The sequence below is a fragment of the Diabrotica virgifera genome, chromosome 2 (genome assembly GCF_917563875.1).
Source record: "Diabrotica virgifera virgifera chromosome 2, PGI_DIABVI_V3a".
Classification (NCBI taxonomy): Eukaryota; Metazoa; Arthropoda; class Insecta; order Coleoptera; family Chrysomelidae; genus Diabrotica; species Diabrotica virgifera.
This window is the reverse complement of record NC_065444.1, coordinates 114,686,018-114,699,394: the sequence shown is the minus strand read 5'-3', so window position 1 is coordinate 114,699,394 and position 13,377 is coordinate 114,686,018. Positions and strand designations below refer to the sequence as shown.

Sequence of the window (13,377 nt, the reverse complement as noted above, 5' to 3'; positions counted from 1 at the left end):
TCGGTTAATTTAGGTCATCGTTCGGTATTTATCTTAGCTTCATTTCTATAACTTTTATTAATTAATTTTGCTTAATTCATCATTGTATTTTCTCTTCGTCAGGCTTGTGCCTATTTATTTATATACTTTTCATATTCGTCGGTTTTTTTATTTAGTTGTACGTAGCAGGCGTACTATAACCATTTGGTAGAAATCTCCTGTGAGTTTTAGCCTATATGTAAGTAAGAGGTACTTGTATAATTTTGTAACAGGTAACATTATTGTTGTTATCTTAGATATAACCTTTGTATAACTCTTGTCATGTTGAAGTCACAATATATGCTTTGTCTAACTCAGAGACTGTTAAAAATCTGGTATTTAATTTTAAAAAATGGTTATTTATTTTGTACATCATTTATTCTTATTCCCTTTATATTTACATTTACTTACATATTTAATATGTTTAGTATTTGACAGCAGTGTAAGGTACCTGGGAGAGTGATCGAAGATCATTTTCTTGGCGCCCATGATTTGTTAGTTTTATTTAATTGGTTCTTCTCTATTACTTATTTATCTTTATACATTTTCAGTACAATATTCTTATCTTAATATTTACCCTTTTTAGTCATCATTATCTACTATGAGCTACTGTTCTTCGACAGGCATGCAAACGAGCCGTATCCATCCTTGAGTGTCAAGTTGTTCTCTTGCATCTCTTGCTAGCGAATTCTATTCAGTTTGCCTCTGTCTCTTCATACTTCTACTTTTATGCCTTCTAATCCGCCTTTCTTCAGTACTACTGCAAAGTAGTAGTTTTTTCTTACTTCGGCCTCAACGTAGAAGCCACCCCTCTCTCTCTTCATTTTTGTTCTATTAGCATCCACTAGTTCTTTTCTTTTTTCTACTTCTGTTGGAGTTTATCCCTCTCTTTACATTCACTCCAACAGAAGTACTTCTTATTTGTTTCAATTTCAATAAAAGAAAACACTAATGATCACAACATTATTCAATAATTAAGAGTACTTCTTCAGATGTGGTTTGTTGTGTTTGGCAAAAAGAGAGTTGTGGCGCACATACGTGCAAAATTTTAAAATTATATGCATGCATTGTGCACAGACAGAAAATATAAAAATAAATAAAGTAAATGCGAATGAAGATCTTCATGATCAGGTTAATGTTATGAAACAATCTACTTAATAATTAACCGAACAAAAATTTTCAGCCAGTTACTATCGGAAAAACTGATAGAGCTTGATAGAGCTAAAGGAGATGCTCAAAATCTTTTGGGTATCACACAAGATAAAGTGGTTGACGGTTTATACAGAATACAGTAGTAGAAATAATGTAGTAGGTAGTACAATGAAATAACGCAAAAAGTAGATTCTTAATAAGATGTGCCAGACGTTCAGATGTTTCTAAGAAAAATCCGTACAAAAGATTCTCAAGGGGGAACAAGTGTTTATGAAATAAAAAATGGTATTAAAAGTGATGTACATAAATATAAAATGTCCAGCGTGTTGTGCAGTTCTAAATATTATAGCTTTTTTTATTAGAAAAAGAAGTCGCATCCACCAAAAGATTATTAGCGACGGAACAAAATATAAATAACAAAAGTAAACATCTACAGATTGTACAAAATGTTTATGGATCTTAGATAATTAACTATATTGTCATAGGAACAGTTTTGACCTAGAGCCTCTGGTGGAGTGTTTGGAATATTGTTGCGCTGTCTTTCTTGGTCATATTTACTACAACTTGTTAAAAAGTGTTCGACTGTTAATCGAACGTTACACTGATCACATATAGGTAGATTTTTCTTTGTTGAAAGGTAAGAGTGCGTTAACCTGGTGTGCACTAGACGTAAACGCGCAACCACAATTTGTTCTCGTCTATTTCGCGACGGTGGAATCCACTGAGACACATTATTTTTTATTTTATTCAGCTTAGAATTATTTTGAGACCACTCACTTCGCCACAAACACAACACTTTATTTTTAAAATAAGCTTTTAAGTCACTGGAAACACACTTGCCTATCGGCTCCGAAAAATCACTTAAAATTGCCTCTCGTGCAGTCCTGTCAGCTTCTTTATTTCCTGTTATTCCGACGTGTGAGGGAACCCATAAAAATTGGACGCTTCTTCCATGTTCATGAGCTTGGGATAGCGGGTAGTTTAGCAACTTTTCAAAAGGATGTTTCGGAAAAATGTGTTTTAATGTGTTTAGAGAGCTAAGAGAATCTGTTATGGTGAGGGCTTTTGTGAGTGTAAGCTCGTTAAGAAGTTTCACAACACGGTATATGGCGTAGAGTTAAACTGAATATGTGCTACATTCTGGGGTTAAACGGAGAAGAAGATTGTTTTCTGAAGAAACGATTGCTATTGCTACACCACCGCTTGCACGACTTGCATCTGTATTGTCTTTGCGAAAGCAAGTGAAATATTTTGAATTGTACAACTGATTGGTCTTTGAGTTTGTCTCCTGTAGACAGATAATATCTGGAGAATATTCAGATAAAAGAAGCTGTAGCATAGGCAGACGATGGAAAAATTCATCAATGTTCCATTGAGGTATCGAGTTGAATATTGTTAACAGATTTGGAGATAGATGATACTGAACAATTGTCTACAGAAGAGTCAATGTCTAAGTCAGAAATCTCTTTCCCTAAATGGTTGTGTAGTTTCTTTTGAAGCTTTGTAAACTTGGTTTTTGTAGATCTATCATTTGTATATTGATAGCTGCTTTGTAAAAGATGGAGAAACCAGCCATATCAGTTGTAAATTCTTTAACGACACTAATAGTGTCGGGGGAGCCTTGGACATTATCAATCAGTAAGGACAATTGGTGGTAATTTAAAACGAATGGTGGGGTATGATTATCAATAAAATTTTCAAGAGTTTCCCGTGTAGATGGGACTTTAGATGAGCGCGGTTTTTTTGGTTTAGAGGACTTGGGTTTTGCAAACAGATTTTGTGATGAAATTGCTGAGTCTGAAGGAGGCATATCAACCTCACCAATACTGCGTTTCATGGAGGAACTTGCGTTTTCGCAAGTGCTATTAGAGTTTTTACTTAGATGTTGTGGCTTTATTACATTTGGAAGTACTGGAGCAGGCTCATTGGTAGTGACAGAAGTCGAGCTTGAAGTTTTGTTTGTAAGATTGGTTGAAATGGTTGTTGCAGAAAATTGTGGTGTTGTATCAGTTTTATTAGAGTTTTCTGCAGTTATATCTAATGGAAAAGGTGCTGATAGATTGGAGGATATTGCTTCCGAAGTTTGTGAAAACGGTATTGCCGTTGAATGCCGTGGTTGATTGAAAGTGTTGCTATGAGTAGGAGTATTAGTAATTTCTTGGTCATGGAGATTTGTAGGTGTAGGTGATATGCTCGGATTTGATAATGCATCACTTGATGACTGCTGAGTGTTTGGTACCTTGTGTAATATACTTGTTGGAGCTGTTTGATTTGGTACTTCATTGTTTGAATGAATAAGAGTTGATTCCGTTACTGAACTGTTATTGCATTGGGATGATATGTGTCCTGTATTTTTGCAAATAAAGCAGGTGACTGTACCTTGTGACAAAAATATGCAGTAAGGTGTTTGGTCGAAATTTATTAGAATAGAATCTGGAATTGATGATGTTATAGGGCTTACATAAACTTGCCTCCGAATGCTCAATATGTGACTATATTCCGGAAGATTCGAGCTAATTTTCAGAAATGTTATTGGGGAAATAAGCTTTAAACCGATATTCTGTAATTCTTCAACTAATACTTGATGAGCAATTGATGGGCAGACACCAGACAAGATGTAACGATGAGTGCCATCGTTACGATATTATTATATTTATTCCTATAAGCCACCTAATAAGTATGCAACCAGTTATGCGTTCGTGCTTAGAACGGGTTACCTAGATTTGTGACCAAATATAATAGAAGGTTGGTACTACGCTTGGGGAATTCTGGTCTTAGCTTGTGGCTGTACGGCTTCCGACGGAGGGGCATGTCATATCGCCCATCGGAGAGGATTGTCACTTCAATTTTCAATCTGGTTGGATGAACAAGTAAATTTTTCCGTGGTCACTGTTTAAAGAATACAATATTTAGTTAAAATATTCATTTATTATAAGATTGGTTTATTTTGGAAGGAGCTATTTTTTGTTTTGGATTTGTGCGGTGAGAGGAAGAGTTTTATTTCCAAGTTTCCTTTTGGAAAACAGTGGGTAAATCGGCTATTAAGTATTCTTGTAAAAAAAAACATGGTTATCATTCTCAATACAATACTTATAGTAATATTATAATTGTTATTCTATGAATATAAAACATCAGGTCTTAACGAGTCAATCTCACTATCAAATTCATGTTTCTACAAGAAAAATTCTTTAAAATTAAATTTCCAGTTCAAAATAGTTTCTGAAGTAATGACACTTTTCATTTCCTTTTAGTATCTACGTCTATAAAGTAATCCCTTATTGCAATATATACATATCTTCTTGGTTCATATGTCCTTCCATTTCTTTATATTTCCATTTTTGTTCAAGGTTAATGACACTTACTTATAAATGTCAATAGCTCCTCTTTTTTCGGTAACTTTTTCTAGAAATTTTTATAAGGTTTTTATACCTTTCTTATATGCCCTGTTTTTTGTGTACTTAAGGAACACCAGCTAATAGGAGATTCTTATGCTTTTAGCCACGGAAGAAAATAAGAAGATGGAAAATTAAGTCAATCATACTTTAATTTGTTTTTTTGGAATACATAATCATTTTGGGGATATTTTGGATGGAATGTGGATGTTTTGTTTGGTTTTTGTGGAATAAAAGTTGAGTTTTCCGATACTGGGCAGCTACCTGCTTGCCGTACCTTCCTGTTGGTGTGGAGTACCTCCCTAGGGTTGGGAACCAGAGGATACCTTATTTGGCTCTCCCCTCATCATCTTCACCGAAGGTTGGAAGAAGCAATCCGCCTACTTTTTGTAGGGACAGGTTTTTATATAACTAAATTTGCATGTCAATTTGTTTTAATAATAACTTCCAATTTTACTATTTTTTTTCTCTTCGTATCAATAACTTTCAAATCACTCTAATAATAATATACCATCATGGTTTTTTCATAACCATAATTAACATAATATTCAATATTTTTCAACAATTTTTATTATATTTTACCCTTATTTAATTTATTTAAAATAGCCTGGGATTTATAAACCATATGTAAGATAATGTGCACAGTATCTAGGTCATATCCTATTTAATAATAGTTATTCCAGTTGTCGGATGTTGTCACCTCCGATTAGATACGGTATTGTCAACCAATATTTTAACCCTCATTAATAATAAGTTGTTAAGGTAAATACCTATTCATACTAAATTCATTACATATTTTTTTTCTACTGTAAAACCTGCATTATCGACAGCAGTGTATTAGCCTAGTACGTCGGATAATTAGCTAGTGTAAAAATTGTATATAGGGTATATAGGTTTTTTTATTAAATGTGGTTGTACATACTTATATGTTTTATTATCCTACCATTTTAATAGTACCATTTTAATAGTATCAGTTAGGTACAACAATATAGGTCACGTGGAGAAGAATTTATAAAATCCTTCCCTGGCGCTCAACACTACTTCTGAATATCTTCTTGGTCAGTAGTTTCATTTCTTTTCATTACTCCTTATATTCATTTATTTTCTTTATCATTCCAGTATTTCATTAGGTACCGTCTTACTAGGGCGTGCAAATACGGCCTGATCCTTCCCTGAGCCCTACTGTTTAGTCTCTTCAATTTCCAGCTAGCCGATTTTGAGGAAACTTCCATAAATAAATAATTATCCTTTAAAGCTATATCTATTCTGCCACAACAAAACCTCGTTTTTGTTACAATTGGCGCCCAACGTAACCGACTGCTCAACCGACGAGCTGCTAAACTAACGACCGAATAAACCGACAAACCAAATATAACCGAGATATATATTTGGGGTAGATATTTAAAATAATTTAAGTAACTGTTTAAACGAAAATGTATATAAAAAAAATGAAAACTTTATAAATTATATACAGGTATGGTAAGCAAAAATTTAACTAACTGTAGTATATTGTGGCTGCAACTAAATCAAACGTAGTAATGTACCTAGATATCAAAAAAAATAAATCATTCAAAATTTTTCAAAATAAATATCCAGGTATCACCAAACCGACCAGACCGAAATGTCAACCAATATACCTGTTCAAATATTATCCTACTCACGATTTACAATTATTATTTTAAATAAATTAAAATAGTACCAATACAGCAATACAAGTGCACTAGTGTATTTTCCAAATAACGTACAAAAAGAATCAAAAAAATATCTCTATATAATTACAAAATATACAACAATGAACCAGAAAGATACTTACTAGAAAAATTTACAATAAGCAACAAAATAAAGAAAGGTACTGTCTTACTGAAAATCGGGCTCCACGTTGGCGAGCGTCAATTGTGGATAAAAGTCTTGCTACAATAAATTTTCCCCTTTCTTGTTAATGACTCTTATATTTAGGTTAGGTTATACTGTGGTCTATTTTTTTTGCATGTTGAGAATTGGCTACGAGATTTCTACGGACTGTTCACTTTGGATATGCTCTATTTAAATCTGTTGTCCATCGATAGAACAGTTTGTACTACTCGTCCCATTCGACATTTTTTTGATTAGAATTTATCTGAATTATGAAATTTAGCAAAGGGTTATAATAAACCTTAACTATGTATGTTGGTACCATATGTGATATATTGGTCATTAAGACAAACCCATTTACATGACTCATAATTTGCGGTTAGGTATAATCGATCGAGTCAGCTGTAAGTGTGAGTAAGTTAGTCGTCGTATAGGTTATATTAAGTTTTGTATTCGAATATTGTGGTTATGGTGTTCTTGTTGACTATAATTTGGGGTTTTATATAAATCTACTAAATCAACTGGAACACAATTTTGTCTTTAGGATATATATCAGAGGACTGGTCCTACGAGTTTGGACGATGTCCTACGATAGGTTAGTTTAGAGTAGTGAAGTAATCATAGGTTCGCACTATATTTTTGCTATTTGGTTTGTTCACGCCTGTGTTGGATCCCACAGCGTGTGATTTTTCTCTATGAATACTTGCATTGAGTATTTATAAGTATATATGGAAAAAATTGTTCCTAAGATCAATTTTTTTTTTCCGAGTAATGGGGGAATGTAACGATGAGTGCCATCGTTACGATATTATTATATTTATTCCTATAAGCCACCTAATAAGTATGCAACCAGTTATGCGTTCGTGCTTAGAACGGGTTACCAAGATTTGTGACCAAATATAATAGAAGGTTGGTACTACGCTTGGGGAATTCTGGTCTTAGCTTGTGGCTGTACGGCTTCCGACGGAGGGGCATGTCATATCGCCCATCGGAGGGGATTGTCACTTCAATTTTCAATCTGGTTGGATGAACAAGTAATTTTTTCCGTGGTCACTGTTTAAAGAATACAATATTTAGTTAAATATTCATTTATTATAAGATTGGTTTATTTTGGAAGGAGCTATTTTTTGTTTTGGATTTGTGCGGTGAGAGGAAGAGTTTTATTTCCAAGTTTCCTTTTGGAAAACAGTGGGTAAGTCGGCTATTAAGTATTCTTGTAAAAAAAAACATGGTTCTCATTCTCAATACAATACTTATAGTAATATTATAATTGTTATTCTATGAATATAAAACATCAGGTCTTAACGAGTCAATCTCACTGTCAAATTCATGTTTCTACAAGAAAAATTCTTTAAAATTAAATTTCCAGTTCAAAATAGTTTCTGAAGTAATGACACTTTTCATTTCCTTTTAGTATCTACGTCTATAAAGTAATCCCTTATTGCAATATATACATATCTTCTTGGTTCACATGTCCTTCCATTTCTTTACATTTCCATTTTTGTTCAAGGTTAATGACACTTACTTATAAATGTCAATAGCTCCTCTTTTTTCGGTAACTTTTTCTAGAAATTTTTATAAGGTTTTTATACCTTTCTTATATGCTCTGTTTTTTGTGTACTTAAGGAACACCAGCTAATAGGAGATTCTTATGCTTTTAGCCACGGAAGAAAATAAGAAGATGGAAAATTAAGTCAATCATACTTTAATTTGTTTTTTTTGGAATACATAATCATTTTGGGGATATTTTGGATGGAATGTGGATGTTTTGTTTGGTTTTTGTGGAATAAAAGTTGAGTTTTCCGATACTGGGCAGCTACCTGCTTGCCGTACCTTCCTGTTGGTGTGGAGTACCTCCCTAGGGTTGGGAACCAGAGGATACCTTATTTGGCTCTCCCCTCATCATCTTCACCGAAGGTTGGAAGAAGCAATCCGCCTACTTTTTGTAGGGACAGGTTTTTATATAACTAAATTTGCATGTCAATTTGTTTTAATAATAACTTCCAATTTTACTATTTTTTTTCTCTTCGTATCAATAACTTTCAAATCACTCTAATAATAATATACCCTCATTGTTTTTTCATAACCATAATTAACATAATATTCAATATTTTTCAACAATTTTTATTATATTTCACCCTTATTTAATTTATTTAAAATAGCCTGGGATTTATAAACCATATGTAAGATAATGTGCACAGTATCTAGGTCATATCCTATTTAATAATAGTTATTCCAGTTGTCGGATGTTGTCACCTCCGATTAGATACGGTATTGTCAACCAATATTTTAACCCTCATTAATAATAAGTTGTTAAGGTAAATACCTATTCATACTAAATTCATTACATATTTTTTTTTCTACTGTAAAACCTGCATTATCGACAGCAGTGTACTAGCCTAGTACGTCGGATAATTAGCTAGTGTAAAAATTGTATATAGGGTATATAGGTTTTTTTATTAAATGTGGTTGTACATACTTATATGTTTTATTATCCTACCATTTTAATAGTACCATTTTAATAGTATCAGTTAGGTACAACAATATAGGTCACGTGGAGAAGAATTTATAAAATCCTTCCCTGGCGCTCAACACTACTTCTGAATATCTTCTTGGTCAGTAGTTCCCTTTCTTTTCATTACTCCTTATATTCATTTATTTTCTTTATCATTCCAGTATTTCATTAGGTACCGTCTTACTAGGGCGTGCAAATACGGCCTGATCCTTCCCTGAGCCCTACTGTTTAGTCTCTTCAATTTCCAGCTAGCCTATTTTGAGGAAACTTCCATAAATAAGTAATTATCCTTTAAAGCTATATCTATTCTGCCACAACAAAACCTCGTTTTTGTTACAAAGACTAGTCATTCTGCTGGAGAGACAAGTCTCCGTGCTGTTACAACTTCGCATAGTACTTCTATAGAGCCATGTTGTGTCATGAAATTATCTACTACGGTTTTGTTTGCCAAATACATGCAGATTCTATTATGATATAATCTAGATGAAAAATGATATTTTTTGGGTTGATTATTGTGCCCAACGGAATTAAATAATCCTGCAGTTTAGCATTATCGATATAACTAAATACAATTGCTTGGGTCTTACTCGGAAAGAATGTGAAGCGGCTGATGTATAACTGTTTGTTATACTCGAACGTTGATTTACTGGACTGGTTAGATCGGAAGGTGTGTTTACATTATGTGAAGTCATCTTAAGCTGCGGTGGCGAAAGCTTCAGTCCGACTCTGGTAAGTGACAAACCAACCGCATGCTAGCTAACCTCACAAAATGATTGTACGGTGGTGTATATTTATTATTTAACGTTTTCTTTTCACAATAATAAAGTAATAATTACGTATAGATGACTTACGTAGTAGTATCTAGTAGATAAACACTTTAATTTTAAAAACTATTTAATATTACCACTTGTTTTTAGTAAAAACTAGGAGTACAATATCAGTACAACTTGACCATACCTTGCCAGGGTCGGTCCTAAATATTATAGTGTTTTACCATGTGAGAATAAAGATTAATTTTTATTTTAATTACATACGAAAATAAAATAGTTATTTTCCTAACTGTGCTAAAAGTCATACTTTTTCGCACGAGATTGCAGTTTGCCGAACGACGCGAAGCGGAGTTCGGCAAGCACTCGAGTGCGGAAAAGAGAATTTCCGCAAGAGTTAGGAACAATATTTTTTCTACGAGCGTTTAAGAAATGACCAAATCTTAATCAGTTAATTGAATTAAGAAATAACGCTAATAAGATATAATAATCCCGAATTAAAGTCAACGCGGTGCCTAAATACCTGTTATTCAGTAATGAATGGTATATGACAATACAGGTTTTAATATTTTAAAGTCATAACAACGGTGTGAAACAAAGCAATTATTGTCAAAAAGCACGTCACACACTTTAAAATGTCCACGCATCTTTACTTACGAATTTTAAAATAATTCGGTGATTTAGATGGCATCAAATTACGAAGAACTACCCCATCTATTCTCGGCGTTGTCAATAATCTTGATCTGTTACCGGAAAAATATGTATGTAAATTCACTGTGGAAAAGTAAAACTTTCCAAACCAAAACGCGTGCGGAAAAGTAGACTTTTTTGCACGCTCGTAGAAAAAAAACAGTAAACATTACAATTAAAAAATAACGTTTTATTAAACCCAGTCTAACTAATTGTCATATTCTAATACCTAATCGGAGTTTGACTGGTCAAAGCCCAATTTCATGAAATTAAGTTTCGACGCTTGCCTGACCGAGATAGTCTCTCCTAGGTTTGACTAGTCAAAGGCCGAAAATGGAATTCATTTCGGGGTTTGACTAAGACCGTTAGTGAGACCTGAGGATTGATTAGTCAAACCTAGGAATGCCGGAACTTCGGGGTTTGACTATAACATACACATATAAAACTAGATTTTTTATTAGATGCAGTCCATTCCAACTAAAATTTGACCCCCCAGAAACTCAGAAAACAAGAGCTATTTTTTTGAAAAGGTTTTATTTACAATCTTTCCTTAACTGAGGACAATAGGTAAATTATTTGACAAAAATTAAATGACCTGTAGAGGAAGATCCAGTGATCACCCTCTTTACATAAATTAAATTAAAACAAGTTAAACAGTAATTGAAAAAACAACATTTTCGGGAGCCATTTTGTTTATAAAAAAAAGTAGCTCACTATCTGCGGACTTTGCATAACTATATTATTAATATTACAATCATAAGAATCGATTCCAGCAAAAAAATTGCTGGTAAATAACTTTTCCTTGCATTTTGCTAATAAGCCCAGAGTAACGTACTAAGGGGCATTCAGCATTGTTCTAAGGACTTTGTTCTGGAATCTCTGCCGTATTTCTAGATTTGTTTGACTGGCTGTCCTCCAAAGTTGGATACCATAGGTCCACATTGGTTTTAAGAGGAAACAGTAGCGATCAACAGGTAGCGAAAACGCGTTACAAGATTGCGGCTGTAATTTTGAATATTTTTTCGAGATATTTGGCATACGTATTCGTAATATAATAAAGAATGGCGGTACAGAACCCAATATGAAAAATATATTAATATGTGGAAATTACTCTGTAATTAAATACAATATAAAAAAACCAGCCTGTACCGCCATTAAGAAGAACAAAAAAATACACTTTCTTCAAATAAACTTTTTTATCCGATGCCTAGATTTTGTATCATTTTGGAACTACTAATGAAATAAAAAATTTTAGTAGTTCCAAAATGACACAAAATCTAGGCATCGGATAAAAAAGTTTATTTGAAGAAAGTGTATTTTTTTGTTCTTCTTAATGGCGGTACAGGCTCGTTTTTTTAATATTGTATTTAATTACAGAGTAATTTCCACATATTAATAAATTTTTCAAATTGGGCTCTGCACCGTCATTCTTTATTATATTACGAATACGTGTGCCAAATATCTCGAAAAAATATTCAAAATTACAGCCGCAATCTTGGAACGCGTTTTTGCTACCTGTTGATCGCTACTGTATCACCTTAATATAGCTTTATATATCATCAGTTTGTTTTCAAGTGATAGTTGAGATTTACGACCGATGATCCAGTACATTTCTCGGAATTTTATTGCTAGTTGTTTTCTTTTTGTGAAAATGTGGTTTTTCCAAGTTAATCTCCTATCAAGGTGGATTCCTAGGTACTTGACAGTATCGGTTTGTGGAAGTTGTGTTTCATTCAGAGTTACAGATGGACATGTTTGTTTTTTCATGGTGGATATCATCTTTGGATATTATTAAGGTCTTTTTGAAGGGTTCTGGATGCTGTGATTGGATCATGGTGAGAAGCTAGTACAGCAGTTTCATAAGCAGAAGTTGCACACGTTGTTCTGTTACTTGTTGGTAGGTCAGCGGTGTAGAGCAAGTACAATATTGGTCCCAAGACACTTCCTTGTGGTATACCGGCTTTTATTGTTCTTAGGTGTATGTATTCATTATCCTGCGTGACTAGGAAATGTCGGTTGGAAATATAGCTTTTTAGGATTTGATAAAAAGGATGGAGAAGGTTTTTCTTTAGTGTAAAAAGCATATCAGCATGCCATACCTTGTCGAAGGGCTGACCAATATCCAGGAAAGGAGCAGAACAATACCTTTTATTTTCTAGATCACTTCTGATGTGTTTTGCCAGTCTTTATAGATCACTTCTGATGGGTTTTACTAATCTATGTACCTGTTCTATCGTTTCGTGTTGTGTTCTGGATCCAAATTGGTATTAAGGAATTAGTTTCCTTTCTTTTATTACTGGGGATAATTGTTTAAGGAGAAGCTTTTCCAAGATTTATTATAGAATAGGTAGCAGGCTTATTGGTTTGTATGAAGCCACCTGAGTTTTATTTTTCACTGGCTTATGTATAAGAATAGTTTGAGCGACTTTCCATTGTTCTGGGTAGTACCCTAGCCTAAATATTGCATTAAATACTTGTGTTATCATCTCCAAACCTTTGTATGTTAATTGCTGCAGTACTTTTCCGTTGATCAGGTCATACCCTGGGGTTTTTTTTCTCATTAAAAGCACCCTTGAAACTCATTTAAAACGTCCTAGAAGTGAAGTCGCCTCTCCAGAAACCGACATTGCATTTCAAGAAAACCCATCTGTAGTACCAAAACTTACAGCAACTCGAAAGAAGCCAAAGACATCTAAACTTAAAGAAACAACGCACTCGAATGTATCCATTTAATCTACGATAAATCCTGTCGAAACCTTCATCGAAAATCACGAACCACCTTTTCCGATAAAGAAGAATCAATTAGTCCTCCTCCTAGATAGCATAGCTGGCTTATCAAACCCCATAATCACAATCAATGACTTCACTTATGATTTGGGAGGTCTCAGTGACATTTTAAAGGAAATCCGGCCCTACTTAAAGAAAGATCAATAAAAACAAGGCTGACCAACTTGAATAAAAAAATACTTGCTCATCTTGGAGAGGTGGGCTC

At 33.7% G+C, this 13,377-nt stretch overlaps 2 long non-coding RNA genes across 2 annotated transcripts; both read left to right on the top strand.

Annotated features, from left to right (window-relative positions):
* The first annotated feature begins 3,791 nt into the window (after nucleotides 1–3,791).
* LOC126879587 (uncharacterized) lies at nucleotides 3,792–5,023 on the top strand. Its single transcript, XR_007696136.1, has 2 exons — nucleotides 3,792–4,199; nucleotides 4,669–5,023. It is a non-coding gene; the product is annotated as an uncharacterized LOC126879587 (long non-coding RNA).
* Nucleotides 5,024–7,517: 2,494 nt separating this feature from the next.
* On the top strand, nucleotides 7,518–8,430 carry LOC126879588 (uncharacterized). The gene is made up of 2 exons (XR_007696137.1): nucleotides 7,518–7,605; nucleotides 8,075–8,430. It is a non-coding gene; the product is annotated as an uncharacterized LOC126879588 (long non-coding RNA).
* Nucleotides 8,431–13,377: the final 4,947 nt, after the last annotated feature.